We start from the raw sequence: 16,710 nt of genomic DNA on the forward strand, positions 1-16,710 counted from the left end.
GAGGGAGCGGTGACAGTGTAAGAGACACCTTTAGGATTAAGGTGTCCCTTGTCAACCTAGTGGACACCTCGATCACACTTCGGCTCCTTACAAACCTGAAAGAAAATCACCCCACTGTAATATAGTGACAGAAAACACAGGGGAACAACAAACCTCTCAGTGCGTTGAGTTCGCTAATGTGCAGAAGAAACACAGGGGTCGCAGACAGGTGGAAGGGAACAGTTCAATAATGATACGAGAAACTGGAGACGTCAACGTTTCGTCTGGCGGAAGTGAGAGAAAATGCTTTTTCGCAACTGGTTTGCTGGGTTGGTTGAGCAAACATTTTCTGGAAGGACTGAGTGATTATTACAAAAAAGCTTTAGCACTTAAAATTTTTGCGCGGCATCCCTCCGTTGACTGAAATCACGCGCCTATTCTGTTGCAATTCATGCCAACACTACGCTAGATAGCCGAAAAAATCTGGTAGTGTTCGCACTGTTCATGGAAAAAAGTCTTCTCGCCTGTAAGACTGCGCGAAACTACTGTAAGACATCTTAAAAAAAAGAACAGTGCAGTCATAATCATACACAACAGTAATAACGCGTCATTGCACTTTGAGAATGTCGTTTATTGAGTGATAAGGAGATTATTTATACTTGCGAATAATTAGAAACGCTTCGACCGATTCTCATCACAAGCGCCGACAATCGCGTTCTACACTCCGTGCAGCGTCCCTCACAAAGATGACACTCGGAGGCAAACCTCCTGGTCGTCGCGAAGCGTGCTTCGCTTTCAGAAAACGCCACGAGCGTCTGCACACACGGCCGATAGGCAAAACATCGAATATGCGTTGAAAAATACATGCGCGACATGACTCCACTGACCGAATTGCGTACCAGTATGTTTTGTTAGCACAAAGTTCCCTCTTGAGACAGCTTTCGTGAATGCTTCCCTTTGAGCCTCATCTGAGGGAAACCTGAACACAGAGCATGTACACTCTCTACGGTCGTAGGATCGACAGTTAGGAGCGGAGCAGCATCTATACATCCTGAAGCGTCTTTACTCGCAAATTGTTAACAGATCAACCAGGGTGCAACGGCGGGCCCAAGGCTCTCAATCACGGTTGAACGTCTTGCTCGGAACATAGTGCGCATCCAACTATTCTACTAGCACACTATACATTTAACGCAACTCACATCCGACGCAAGCTGATCGTCTTTTCTTCAGCTGCGTTCAGCACAGCCGCGGGGCGTCTCTTCCCGCGGCGTGGTGCCTCGGATCTGACCGCTACTACGTAGTCGGTGGGGAGAGGAGGGCATGCAGAGGCCTTCTCTGTTTTTCTAGGTGGGATTGACATAGAAAGCTAGTTGAACAAGCGGAAATCAACTTAAGACCGGAGGTGTGTACCACGAAGTTGCATGGCCGAATAAAACACTGAACAGTGGAACAGAAGTGGCACAGCGGGCTTACAAAAATTGCAGTGGCCTGGCTCGGCTATGCCAGGATATACGTAGCGTTAGCAAAGGTTCAGCTGATTATTCTGAGCTTTCCAGATTGTCTAGAATTTGATTGTCATGCTTACTGCTGCTACAATGACACACATTCGGCCACATCGTTCAGAACTGGTAGACCTGGCGGCATGGCCGGGTAACGATACCCATTGGTAACGCTAAAGAGCGGCATGTTCTGCTTAACGAGAAAGTTCTTGCACGTTGTACAAACCCGTGCCACGGTTTCACCCCACTCAGGCGCCGCCACTAAACTCAACGTTTCACGCATGGCACTACTTAGCGGCGTAAACAATCGGTTTGGATACGTGTGCGACGTGTGTGAAAACACACGTCGCACACGTATCCATACGGATTGTTTACGAAGTCCGTCTCGAAGGTCCAAGTCGCATTGGCGCTTTTGCTAAGTTTCACAGTATAGGCAGTCGATCGGCGAGCCTTGACGTCATCGACGGCGTCTTGTTGCCGATGCAGAGATGGTCGGGCACGTCGCTAAGCATCCTGGCGACGCCGCTTTGCTAGAGTTTCCTCCCTTTCCTCCAGTGTCTCCGCTGCACGTTTAGCCTTCCTCTATTCATTATTCGTACACTGAACCGCTAATTGCCAGGCAACTACTTCGGGATCCGATGACATAAGCTTCTCGGCTCTTCTGCGCCGTTGAGCAGCATTTGCGCTCTCCTTTTCCATGGCGTTACCCACCTGCAAACGCCAGTCAGAGGCGCTATTAAGCGGCACCAGCGCATGGTCAGACGGCGATTGCACAGCGAAGGCGAATAGCTGCGCGTGCTATGGCTACAACGTCACGCCTCTCGATTGCGCAGAGCAGCAGCGGCGAGTCGCGCGCGCCGGCGCCAGCCTGTCTGCCCGGCGGCTACGATGCCACTCCTCCCGCCTCCGCCACCAGCAGCGGCGAGCCGCGCGCGGCGGGGGCGGAGAGCGCATGACATGCCGGCTACGCACTCATCCTCGCGCATGCGCAGCACGGCTTATGATGACCCACGCGAAACCGGCTCCGGCTAGGCAAGTGTAGCTAACGCTACAAAGAGACACCAAGAGCAGCGAGAAAGAACGCGCCCGAGACGCCGAGACGCCGAGCGGAAGCGAGGAGAGGACGGCGACGACGCTGCCGGTCGTTTTGCCGGTGCCAATGCGAGGTTTTGCCGGTGTCAACGCAGACTTTCTTCGCCATCAAAAAAAAAAAAGAAGAGGAGGGGGGGGGGCGGAGAGGTCACTCGAGACGACGGTGCGATGCTTCCTGAATATGATGGTGCGAAACTTGCAAAGATAATGCCGTGCCGCCCCACGGCTTCGCTGATCGCTGACCTTCACGGAGTGGAATGGTTCTGAATATTTAACTGAGCTGTTTAAGCTCGTGATCCGTCCGTGCCGGGCGACCGCTCAAAACTGTAATCATATCGAGGCAATAGCAATATCGAGACATATCGAAGCAATGTCTATCAAAATCTATCTCACAAACTGGTTGCAGCAGGGTGGAAGCTACGAGGTGTAAGCTAGCCACATGCTTGCGCTGCAAAACATAGTTCTGTTGGTGATTGCGTTATAGTTGGGGAAGGTTAAGACAACTGCGTTCGTTTGGAACATATGCTACGTCACAGCAATACGTGACGCTCTAATCACGATTCGCATGTACGTCATAAGCATTTTTTATTGTATCGGTAACTGGCGATAATTGTGATGGTGAACCAGCATGGCAGCGCCCATGCATACGCGATCGCCCGCTTTGAGCCGAACTCGCGCTTGCTACTTGCCACTGTCCCGACAACAAAAATAGATGGTAGAATCGGCTATCATTTTGTGTCATCTCTCGTTGAGAACAAAGTATCACGTATGCTTTTTCCTTATTATTGAGATCAGCTGTTTGTTCAGCCACGTCTGCTAAGCCTTGTCCTCGAGAGTTTGAGAATGAATCTTGCAAACAGTGAAAAATAGACACGATATACGTTGCTGCCGAAGCGTCAGGACGCAAATATAACGTAAACACAAGCGTCGATTTTAATTTACGGGCCACGCAGCTCACGAAGGCGACCTCATAATTTTGAGGCGAAAGGAATCTGCTTCCACGGATCCCGCCATGTTTTTTTTTTTCAGGCGCTACCACTGCTGCCCTATACGCTGTGAGCGTTGGTTGCTACCGTGTGTTCGCATTACTCGCTCACGCGCGGTTTTTTGTTTTTTGCGGTGCTTCCGTACCTACCCAAAGCTAAAACGTTGGTTGTGGCCCTGTGATCGCTCCACTCGCCCAACGCATGAGCGCTGACGCCATGGGGACGCCGAGCAGACGACGCGGCACGGATGAATACATCGTGAGGAGTGTTCGCTCTTCCCATCGGCTATGCAGCCCGCAGCTTCCACACAGCTTAAGTTTGCGAGATGAATGCAAGTAAGAGGAAAGAGAGAGAGAGAGAGAGAGAAGCATAGTAAAACCAAGTGAGAAAGAGTGTGGAGAGATGGGTTGAGCGTGAGGAGGAACGATGTGAGGGTGACAAGGATGGAAAGGAGGAAGGCGATAGGGTAAAGCATAGCATAGACATGTATAGTATAGTACAGCAAGGAGGTGGGAAAGGGAAGTGAAGGTGAGAAGGAGGGATAAGAGGAGGGCAGAGAGTGTAGCTTAGCCATGTGTAGTATAAATTGCAGAATGGTTGGTAGGCGTGCTAGTTTGTATAAATTCGTTACGGAAACTTGGCAGGGCAAACAAACGGGACACTGTGCTTGTTTGTGTCCCGCTCCTTCTGCGTCCCGTTTGTTTGCGCTGCCATGTCTCCATAATGTATAGTATATTGTGTGAAGGAGTGAGAAAGAGAATTGAGGCTAAGTAGGAAGGAAAGGAAGACGGGGCAGGGTAAAAACAGCATAACAATGTGTAGTATAGTGTAGCAAAAGGGTGGGAAAGGGAAGTGAGTGTGATAAATGAGGAGGGGAGAGGGTTAATCATAGCATAACCATAGTATAGCAAGGAGGTGAGAAAGAGAAGTGAGGATGACTAGGAGTTGAAGAAGGAGGGAGGGTATAGCGTTGTATAGCGCAGGCGAGTGTAGGAGGGAGGTGAGTTCTTGGTTGTAGACACGCAGGTGGACAAGCGGAGAGGGACTTCCTGTAGCCCTAAACCGTGCCCACCTTCTCCCAGCTTTACATCAGTTAGCATTCACTCGCCGAGGCTTCCCCTCAGCTACGCTGTACTTAAATCAGGTAAAGCCACGCATAATTTTTTTTCAAGGCCGTACAGGGTCTCGAAGATAGTGCGCGCGGAAGGCGAAGAATACTACCGCAATCTCAGAGGCCATGGATCATGGGTTTCCAGATTCTTTTTAATCTACACATCTGGTACCACGTGTACAGTAAAAATAGTCCTTTGTCAAAGCCAAGGGGACCCAAAGGGCCAAGGGGGCTATTCCGTTTCAAGGCCAACGGGACCTTGACATTGCAACAACGTCGTAAATGCGAAAGCGAGTACCTATTTTGCGAGGTCCACTGAGATCTTGAGTCTACGGTAGTGTGCCGTGAACGCTGCACCTATTCTATTACCGACGTACTTGCTTCTAATAATCTTCGTAGAGCCTCTATTTTGGAGCGCAGCTGTTATGGGCCCGTTCCTGCGTTCAGCGACGACGCCGTTGGCATTGACAGCGTAACCGATAGAGCGGACGAGGACGAAAACGAGCGCGCGCGGAGTCTGTATATATCACGAGCCACTGGCCTCTAACCTCACTTTTTTGCTCCATCACGCGCGCTGGCCCTCAGTCGGAGCCTGTGCGCACGTAGGGCTGGCACGTGCGCTGCGGATGGCTTCGCTTGTCGTAGCGGGGTTGTCGGCGTTTCGCTTGGTTCGCGACACCTGCAATGCAGAGAGTGGTGTACGTAACACTCGAGCGCTGGCAGTTTCTGTGCCAATATGTAACATTCGTTTCATTGCTACAACTGCTGATAGCCAGAACTTCAAACACAGTTGGCGTTGCCCCAACACCAAGCTGCGCTCAGAATTCGCATTAAGGAGTATCGTAACCATCGGTGCATTTTTTTCAGTCGCCTGACTTCATCCTTGTCGGTTGTTCCAAATGCCGCAAAAAAAGTTTTGCCTTGTTGCGGCCGCGTGCCATATCCCTTTATTTATTGCCTGCCCAGCTTAGAACACGCCGTACACGAGAGATTGAAATAGTCATGAATTAATATCAATTCAACACATGTTTGGAATGTCTCGGGGGTGTAGCTCAGTGGTAGAGCGCTCGCTTTGCATGCGAGAAGTCCCGGGTTCGAACCCCGGCTCCTCCAGGCTTACAGTCTTTTTTTTTCTTTACATCAACAGGCCGTCATTATGCACTGATTTTTGCTCGTCTTGTTTTTTTTTACAACGTCTATACGTTTTGTCCTTTTGCCTGAAAGCTTGTAGCGATGGAACAGTTAACAGAAGCAGTACTGCACTTAAAACGGTGCAGTCATATAGTATATCAAAGAGGAAGGAGTATCAACGTTTTAAGTCTCATACATAAATGCGTGGCAGAAGATTTTAGCGTCACCTCAATGCTCATGGTGAAAGTCATGTTCTGGATAAAAATTACGTAAAACGAAGCAACGGAACTAGAAAGGCAGAGGCCAGTGCTCAGCGTACAGGAGGCTAAAATGAGTACATGGAAGAAGAAAAATAAAATAGAGGGAAAGGAACGGAGGTTCTCCAGATGAAGTACCGGCTTGCTGCTCAGCGCTGTCAACCCAGGGAGTAATACATCAGAGATCGCGTTCTAGCGAACCGATATGATTGTTGTACAGAGGGAGCTAAGTACTCTCCCTTAGCAATAGTAATACTCAATATCGCGTCGTCATCATCATGATAAGCCTATTTCGTGTCCACTGCAGCACGAAGAGCGCAGCTCATTGTGCTGCAGTGGACCCAAATAGTCTATCATTAAACCTGTCTTGCGCGAGCGGATTTCATACGCTGCCTGCGTAGTTCTTACCCTCACCACCCTTCTAACCCTCTGACGTCCTCGGCTGCGTTTGCTATTCCTAACAAGGGTTGACTGGAGCGCATATGACACACATTTTGAAATCATGACCTGAAACTTACCGCTGCCACAAAACGGAAAAGTGTGCAACCATTGCATTTTGCCAGTGCTGACGTATGAAACCGAAACATGGAGGAAACTCGAGAAGTTTAATACGCCCCGCCACAGTGGTCTAGTGGTTATGGCGCTCGACTGCTCACCCGAAGGTCACGGGATCGAATCCCGGCCGCGGCGGCTGCATTCTCGATGGAGGCGGGAATGTTTGAGGCCCGTGTACTTAGATTTAGGTGCACGTTAAAGAGCCCCAGGTGGTCGAAATTTCTGGAGCTCTCCACTACGGCGTCTCTCACAATCATATCGTGGTTTTCGGACGTTAAACCCTAGATATTATTATTAAGTTTAATACAATGGAAGTGAAAATGATAAGCGTAACATTAAGAGATAGGAATACAGGAGAATGGCTTAGAGAACGAACAGGGATTGGCGATATTGCAGTTCACATTAAGAGAAAACAATCAGGAGGTGTCCCTAATCCTTGACTAAGGTGCCTGTTAGTGGAACTCGCTTGTCGGCGTTCGTGTGCTTGGTGTTTTCCTTGGGTTAACATCGTGCTTCGCGCGCTGACGAAGCGGATCTCAGAGGCCACGCAGATAAAACGCGCGATTGAGATCTGCTCTGCCAGGTGCCGCAACGATCCCATCTGCTCCCAATTCTTCACTGAACGCATCGCCACGGTGGTCTAGTGGTTGTGGCGCTCGACTGCTGACCCGAAGGTCGCGGGATCGAATCCCGGCCGCGGCGGCTGCATTTTCGATGGAGGCGCAAATGTTTGAGGCCCGTGTACTTAGATTTAGGTGCACGTTAAAGAACCCCAGGTGGTCGAAATTTTTGGAGCCCTCCACTACGGCGTCTCTCATAATAATATCGTGGTTTTGGGACGTTAAACCCCAGATATTATTATCTTTCAATGAACTCAATCAATTAAACTTAATTAATTATTCTACAGTTATTTGACCGTTATCTTACGTAATTTTACGATCCGATAACATATTGATCGAACATAACTGTTAACTTGAACGAGAGCCATCGATTTCTATTTTATCGAAGGCTGGTCCTGAGCATTTGCAAAACCGGAAGTAGGTGACTGACCGGAAGTGCTTGGATGAGAAACAAAAGTGCTTGTGTCACTACAAAGAGATCGGGGTACGCTATATATATCATCCAGGGTAGGTGACTGGTGTTCGGATAGATCAACGAAAATCGTCTGTCCTTTAGGTGCGGAGCACCTTATGCGCTCGGGCTGTCGGCGTCTCCTGTCGTCGTAGCCCGTCACGGCAAGCGGCAAATTAGACGGTGCGTTCACTCGCGAAAAGCTCGCGAGAACGCACGCTCGCCCGCGAGAGTAAACGCCACGTGCGCTTCCCCGAGTGGCGAATAAGACGGCGCGTTGGCTCTGGAAAATCTCTGTTTACGCGATGGAGGCCCTCTGCGTCTAAGGTGTTTTTTTTTTCAAAACAACCTTGTCTGCGACGCTGTCTGTAGCAATGAGAGGACGCTGTCAATTTGATGTGTCTCTATGGGAAACGCCCGTGCTTCGCACCTCCCCAGGTTTCGCGTTAGTCGAGCTGTTTTTATAGTTTGAAGTATGTGTATTCATATCTGACCAAAACATTCTGCCGTTCAATATATATTCATGCACGAGAAGGTTAATTCATACCCATCAGCAGCCACACCATCAATAAAGTCTGCGAGTGCTCACGTAACCTCTCGGGCACCGATGAAGCGATTATGATGTCAATGTTTTGACATCAGGCGCTTTTCTTGGCCACAAGATAGCATCATCTTCGAAATCTGCCTGCAGCCTACAAGGATTGTATGTTTTTAACACCTACCTCAGATGAAGAGATAGCATCTACCGTGTTCGCTCTGAAAGGCACGTGCTCGCCCGGTTACGATGAAATCAGCGTTTCGCCGATTAAAGCTGGTATCTGTGATATTTCTGGCCCACTAACGTATATCTGCAACAGAATGTTGGAGACGGGCATTTTCCCTGACAAAATGAAGGTTGCGCGTGTTACTGTCATTCATAAAGGTGGCAGTAAAATGACCTCAATAATTATTGACCAATATCGGTTCTGCCGCTTTTTTCAAAAATCGCAGAGCGTATTATTTATAAACGATTGCATGATTTCATTCAAGTTAAAAATATTATCTCGAAACACAAGTACGGCTTTCAATCTCGAAAATCGGTGGAATCTGCTCTACTGCAGGTAAAAGAAAAGATACTTAGCAATTTCGAACGGCGATATTTTACAGTGGAAATTTTTCCTGATTTTCGAAAAGCGTTTGATTCGATCAAACACCAAATCTTGTTTCAAAAGCTAATGACATATTGTATCCGTGGACTGGCCTTGGTTATTAGAGAGCTACCTCGAAGGTAGAATGCAATGCACACAGCTTCACGTATTGAAGTCGGACTTGGGTAACATAAACTTTGGCGTCCCACAGGGATCTATGCTTGGTTCTTTGCTCTTTCTTTCATATATTAATGATATTGCTAACATTGCTTTCACTCCCGCCATTGCTATGTACGCCGATGACACCAACCTTTTTGTTTTCTGGTCTTGATCTAAATTCATTAGAACAGCGTACTAATATCTGTCTAAACAAACTTCATACCTGGCTTAATGTGAACGAAATAAACTTAAACGTAAAGAAAACACAGTAGGTAATATTTTTTCCAAAAAATAAACCACTTCTTCGTAGCGTAGAATTGAGTATCAACAACAATATAATAACGCCCGTCAACTGTTGCCGATTCTTGGGAGTCGTTATTAGGTTTGACCTCAGCTGGTCTGAGCACATAAATCGTGTTCGGGCTAAGTTATCTAGATCTCAGGGTATGTTACACAGGCTAAAATATTTATTGCCGGTGCGCGTTAGAAAGCAAATATACTTTGCTTTTAGTCATTCCTACCTAACATATTGTCACCTAGTCTGGGGTACGTGCACCAAGACGGATGCTGAACGTGTTTGCTCTCTACAAGAAAGGAGCCTAAAATGATTGCTTCCCATCCTCCTCCATCAACTGACTCACTGTATAAAACTCTGAACGTACCACCATTCTCAGAGTTATATCAATTTTCTTTGGCAACAATGATTTTCCGCGAATTCAAACATGATCGTACCATGTTCTCAAACAAATATATAAACAGACAACTGGCGTATGACCTTCGCACTATTTCATTGACGGGATCAAGACCAAGAAATAATTACGGTACTAAAACTATAGGTTATCAGATTATTTCATTGTTAAATGCATACCCATCCTTAGTAGAATTGGCCAATCAGAACTCAGGTATGTCTCGTTAAAAAAAAACAAGTAAAGCTACTTTTCCTGCCTCCTTCAAACATACAATTATTTTGCTATGAACGCGAAATTATGTAATTTTATATATTTGTATAACATTGTATAATAGTTAAACTCGAACAATGTAAACTTTGTATAATTTTTGTCCCACTATGTTTTTTACTGTTGATTTTGTTTATATAAGCTGTGCAATGAGCGTTGTACTTATTTTCTCTGATTTTGCTCCTGGCTCCGCGAGTATAGACGATTTTGACCTGAGCGCCTTGAGAAGGGTGGTGCACAGCTGTTTTGAGAGAGGTGCAATTCCAACTGTCGACAAGGTGGTGCGGCGTTTCAAAGGGGACGAGACGCTAACGACCTCGTCCACAACGACGATGCAGAGGATGCTGAAGAAGCTTGGCTTGAAGTACAAGGAACGCTTTCGGAACGCACATTATGCAGTGTCGCCGCTGGTACCTGCGCCAAGTAGCGGAGCTGCGACGCCAGGGTAGGCCCATATTTAAGTGCGGAGCACTTTTGGCCGGGCTGTTGTAGGCTGTGATCGTATGCTGTCGTCGTAGCTTGGCGTAACGCAGGCAAACCCACATAGAGCATAGCCATCTGAGCGCGCGCTCGAGCCAAAGAGAAGTCTTCTTCATCTTATTCTTCAATCTGCTGAGTCAGAGGGTCTGTAGTGTGCGAGGCCTTGCCATCAGACTGAATGTGGAGGCCTAAAATACGGAGCCGAGGTACATGAAGGAGAGGACGGCCACCAAGAAACTGAGCAGCACGCACTCTCTCTGTACTCTTAATCTTCTTCGTTCCCAAAAGACGTGCGCCGATTTTTACCAGCACGCGCTCTCTTGGTCATCTGATCCTTCGATGCGAGCACAACTACTCGGCCAATCCCCTCCATTGGGTATGTGCCATGAGGAGAGGACAACAACAACAACACGTGCGCCGATTTCTTCGGCGTTGGATGCAATAACTCTGATGGGCGAGAGAACAAGTACAGAGAGAGAAAGAGAGAAGTTCTTCGAGAGGCAGGATTCGAACCCGCGTACCAAAGATCCGAAAGCGGGCGTTGTAACCACTCGGCTATCCAGGCACGCTAGCAGCGAGTAGCAGAGCTTGTCTAGCATAGTATGGCAAAGATGGGTGATATGGAAGTGAGGGCGAGGAGGATGGAGCGCAGCACGGCGTAGAAATAAAGAGGGAGAGAGAGAAAAGGATGGATAGAAAGAGGGAGAGAGAGAAAGAAATTGAAATAAACAGAAACGAAAAGCGCATAGAAAAAACAAAGCTAGAAAACGAAAAGAAGAGAGGAAGAAAAATAAAGGCTACCCAGCTCCGCACTTCTTTCAGGCTTGGCATCACCAGTGCAAAGCTGCCTTAACTTTTTTTTTCACCGACGAAACGTGGGTGAACGCCGGCCACGCGTGTAGTCGGTTGAGGAGAGACGACAGTGCCAGGGTGTCGTAACGAAATGTTTTGTAGCGTTAGCTACACTTGCCTAGCCGGGGCCGATTTCGCGTGGGTCATCATGAGCCGTGCTGCGCATGCGCGAGGATGAGTGCGGAGCCGGCATCTCACGCGCCCTCCGCCACCGCCGCGCGCAGCTCGCCGCTGCTGGTGGCGGAGAGCGGGAGGAGTGGCGTCGTAGCCGGGCAGACAGACGGGCGCCGGCGTGCGCGACTCGCCGCTGCTGCTCTGCGCATTCGAGAGGGGTGACGTCGTAGCCATGGCGCGCGCAGCTATTCGCCTTCGCTGGGCAGTCGCCGTCTGACAACGCGCTGGTGCCGCTTGATAGCGCCTCTGACTGGCTTTTGCAGGTGGGTAACGCCATGGAGAAGGAGAGCGCAAATGCTGCTCAACGGCGCAGAAGAGCCGAGAAGCTTATGTCATCGGATCCCGAAGTAGTTGACTGGCAATTAGCGGTTCAGCTGTGGATCTTCCTATACAGGCCCTTTCCGTCACCTTTCTCTAAAGGCAAATGACGTGCACGATTGTCGGTGATTATTTCTGGCGGAACTCGTCTCAGAGGCCTTCTACTGCTACCTGTAACCGGAACTAACGTGTCCACCGGAATAAAGTACAGACAGAGAGAGAAAACCAAAAAGTGAACTTGATCAACACCACCTAGAAAAAAGCGAAGGCCTCCGCACGGCGGGGTGATGTTGACATCACTCAGGTGAGATCGTTTTTGACGTTGGCTTCACCTCGCTCGTATCATTCCATATAAGCGGAGCATCGTCGCAAAGTAAAATTCGATTCCCTGGCTCGTGTTACGCGTAGAAACTAACGAAAATTTCGCGCGTACAGTTAGGCACGCTGCTAGGCTGGGAAAATTGTGAGTTTGTTGCTTCGCTTGTTTATGCATCTGAAAAACCGTTTTCTGTATGAATTGAGCTAATGGTGTTTTCAATGTTGGCTGCAATTTAAAGAAAATGAAGAGCATGCAGAAGTCGTAGAAAGCAGTGAATGTTTATTTCAAACCACACAGAGAGGAAATTAAAAACACTCACTTTTTTACACTGCTATATTTCGGCTGCATGCTTTGTCATCGTGCTTGCTGTTGGAGACAAATAAAACACTGACAGATGATCAGGCACGGAATTTTCTCCAGTAGCACACGGCCTGTACGCCTGTAAAGTTAATTTCTTCATTGTCTTTGTGATCTTGCACAGGCAGCTGAAGAGCATTTTAGAGTTTTTCTTTGGGCTTTCACACGCAGCTGTCTTGCTACGAGGGGTGTACGCCGGGCACTCTGGGAAAATTCCTGCCATGTAACTTCTTTTTTAAAACGTCCAGAAATTGTTTTTTTCCTCCTTCATATATATATTACATGAGAGTAAAAAGAAGAGAAAAAAACTGACAACGAATACAAAATGTATTCACTTATCACAAAGTGAGACAGCTTTCTCATCCCAACATCTTGCCGAAAAGATTTTTGGCATTTAGGAACTCGATACCATTTCGCATCTTAATCCACGTAGCTTTAACACATTACTAAATCAGTGCCATTGCATGTACTTTTCTGCATTAAAATGTATATGTTATTTATTATGACAGTCTTTTGCAGTGCCTGTCTGCCACAAATGCCACAACCTTGTTAAAGTGTCGCTCCTGGCAAAAGTTGAGGCTTTATTAAAAATAAGCTATCGTATCAAACTTTAAAATAATGAATGATTTTCAACTACAATCTAAAACTGTTGAAACACAGTTCCAGTAAGATAATTTCTGGCCCTCCCATACAAATGTTTCATGGAATATGAATATTACACAATGATGATGTAGCCATGGTTGACCGGCATGTCTCCAATTGTGACCGACAGTGTTTGGCTGGTTTCAGGCATGAAAACTCGAGTAGATTCAAGCGACCTTCAAGGGCGAATGCTGATTGCAAACACTTTGACAGTTTCATCTCACTCTACGGCTTGGTCAAAATTATAGCTGCAGATGCTTCATATTTTTCAGTAGTGATGATCACATCATCGATGGAAGCGAAAAAGGCCGTGTTGTAGTAGACGAACTGTCGGGTCGTAGCTTTGGGAAGATCCTTGAACAGGACGTCAGTTCCTTGTCAGGAAGTCATCTCTTGCTTCTGTGGGATAGAAGTCGAAGCATCTGGCATGGCAGTGCCAGCATAATTAGCAGCTTTAGGAAGATCTTTGATCAGGACCGAAGTTTCTTTTAAGGAATTCATCATTCGCTTTTCACAGACCGAAGCGACTGATGTAGAGAGAGTGGGGACAGTGCCAGGCACAGCCTTAGCATCGAGGTGTCCCTTTTCAACTCAGTGGACACTTCGATCACACTCCCTACGGCTCCTCACAAACCTGAAGGGAAGATCACCCCACTGTAATATAGTGACAGAGCACACAGGGGAACAACAAACTTGTCAGTGCGTTGTGTTCGCTGATGTCCAGAAGAAACACAGGGGTCACAGAAATGTGGAAGAGAACAATCTAAGAATGATACGAGAAATTGCAGCCGACCAACACGTCGAATGGCGGAAGTGGGAGAAAATGCTTTTTCGCAACTGGTTGGCCGAGTTAGTTGAGCAGATATTTTGTGGAAGGGCTGAGTGATGATTACAAAAAAGTTTTTTCAAGTAAGAGTTTGCGTGGAAGGTGTCCGTTGACTCGAATTACGCATTTATTCTGTTGCGATTTATGTCAGCACTACGCTAGATAACCGAGAAAAAAAAAGCTGGTAGTGTTCACACTATTCAAGGAAAAAGGTGTTCTCGCCCCTGAGTGCAAGACTGCGCGAAACGCTGTAAATGGTTTAAAAATATTTGGGGAGGGGCGAAGCATGTAGGGAAAGGTGTTTCAGTTCCACTAAGGTGAAATCTCGGCAGAGGCGAATCATGCAGTGTGCGCCGGCGTTTCATACAGCAAAATCGCTGCTAATGGGCAATGAGAGACAGAAGAAGACGAAGAAGAAAGGCCGGATCGAGGTAATTCGCCACATTGTTTTGAGAGAGATTTCCTTGATAAGGCACTAGTCGTGCCAAGTCTGCAATCGGGCATGTAGCGAAGGGTGTTTCAGCCTCACTAAAGTCGTCGGAAAACTGTGTCGGAATGCAGGTTACCCTAAGGTGCTTACTGTTCTTCTTCCCTACATGCCCGGTTTCAGTTCCCTACGGCATGTAGGGAAGTGTGTTTCATCTCCACTATCGTCGTCGGCTATTTGATGGGCCAACTGTTGCCTTCATTTTTAAAGGACCAATGGCGAGTAAAGCACCATCACTTAGCGAATGTGTTTCAAGCAGGGCTGGGCAGTATCGCGATAGTCTTTCGGAGATACTTTTGAGTATCTATTTCTGTATCGAGATACATTTGAAATTGTATTTGTATCTCAATAGTGAAATACTTTTACGATGTATCGCTTGTACGCGATACAATGGAGGACAAGGGTATCTCGTTACATTTTCTTTTTGTCGGAAATGAGTTGACGCGTGTTTCCAAGGGGGTATGGCGGTGTTTTTTCATTTGTTTTTGTGCCAAGACAAGCAAAGGCGCGCCGCCGGTCGCCGACAGAAAGGGCGGCGATGGTTTCCCCTCAAGCACAGAATGACCTTTGTCGTAAAGCGCGCGACGCCGCAGACAGCAGAATCGCTGAGGCAGTGTTGTCGGCCTCTGCCGACGAAAATCGATGTCTCTCAAGGCCAGTGCAGCTCGCCTAGTTTTTTTCGGGTGGTAAACCATTACTTCGTGACCCCCCGCGCGGATACCGCCTTGGAACAGAGGCTTTGCGATGCTTCGCGTGCGTTCAGTTCTCAAAGCGGCGGCACTTCTAAAAGCAGTTCCCATAGTCGCGGCGGAAGCGACTAGAAGATGGCTATCTTTGTCGCGCTTTCAGCCACCTCTCCAGTGTGTCAGGGTGCGTTCGTAATTGATCACAAGCGTAATTGATCACAATTTTTGGATTGTGCACTTTCGACATATTGGGCTCCATTGCACGTATGTAATTATGACCGGCATATATGGGCCGCGGAATCCTCAGTCGTCTGATCCGGCACCGACCGGGCCAGACGGCTGAGGATTCCGAAGATGGGGACCGCCTTGGGCTTCTGAGCGGTCAGAACAACCCACATGAGGGAGGAAATGTTTCGGTATCTAGATGGCCCGAGAAGAGATGTCGCCGCGCTCCAGGGCTATCCGGCTATGAAGGCGGTATTTATTCACTATAACACGAATTTGTTGCCCGTCTGCAGCGATAGACTTTCTTTCGCGAGTCTTGTACTGAGGCCGAATCGGTCGCTGTCTAGAAGACAGCCTGCTTCAGAAGCTCACACAGCAACCTACTCAGCAAAGCCGTTCTTATGTGCGAAGTAAATGTATACTTTTTCTCAATTCACTGGTGTTCATTAGTGATTCGAGTGATTTGATTAAACTAGACTATTCTAACATAGCTCATTTAATTGTCACCAAGCATGTCGATTTCGGTGCCCAATGCTTGTTACTGTTGCTGTGAAATAGTGTACTTTTTAAATACGACTGATATGTGTAATTATGTCATTATTACTAATTATGTACTTTGTAAGCCGCCCCCCCCTCTCCCCTCTGTGATGTCCTAATGGCGCTGAGGGTACTGTAATAAACAAATAAACTAAAAGTTTCAATGCACTGCAACTTTATTTACACCATTATGCTGCATTTATAAATGTCTTTGCGGAGTACGAGCAACTTTGAAATAAAAAAGAAGTATTCTAGTATCTGTATTGCAGTATCTCTATTCCGGAATACTTTTTTCGTCATATTGCAAAAGTATCTCCGAAATATCCCGTTACGCTAAAGGCAAATGTATCTCAGTATCTGTATTTTAGGCTTCCGGTCCACGTATTTCGATATCTGTATTCAGGAATACTTTTCCGGGTATCTCTGCCCAACCCTGGTTTCAAGAAGTGATGTTTCAAATAGATGACTTTACAGTAGAAATTCACGTTTGTGTCTTTGGTTTTAGGCAAGAAACTTGAGAACCTTGGTAAATTTCGTCGGAGATTCTTGCACTGCTGCTAAGCCAAACAAAATGTTTTAGGCAGTAACGACGAACCATTAACTCATAATATGCAGTGTATGAACCGGTGGAGAGTAGTAGAAATTACCCAATTTTTGAGGCGCCCACCCGTTTATCATGGACCGTGACAACGACATGACACGCCGACAAGCCGAGACCCTAAGGTGCTTCGCCCCTATAACATTGCAGTCATAATCATACAGAACAGTATTAACTCGTCATTGCATTTTGAGAATCTTATTAATTGATGGATAAGCAGCTCTTTTATGCTTACGAATAATTACAAACGCTTTGGGCGATTCTCATCACAAGCCCCGACAGTCGC

At 47.3% G+C, this 16,710-nt stretch overlaps 1 non-coding gene across 1 annotated transcript; it reads left to right on the forward strand.

Moving 5' to 3' along the window:
• The first annotated feature begins 5,708 nt into the window (after nucleotides 1-5,708).
• Nucleotides 5,709-5,780, forward strand: Trnaa-ugc (transfer RNA alanine (anticodon UGC)). Its single transcript has one exon. It is a non-coding gene; the product is annotated as a tRNA-Ala (tRNA).
• The last annotated feature ends 10,930 nt before the right edge of the window (nucleotides 5,781-16,710 follow it).

The sequence above is a fragment of the Rhipicephalus sanguineus genome, chromosome 4 (assembly GCF_013339695.2).
Source record: "Rhipicephalus sanguineus isolate Rsan-2018 chromosome 4, BIME_Rsan_1.4, whole genome shotgun sequence".
NCBI lineage: Eukaryota > Metazoa > Arthropoda > Arachnida > Ixodida > Ixodidae > Rhipicephalus > Rhipicephalus sanguineus.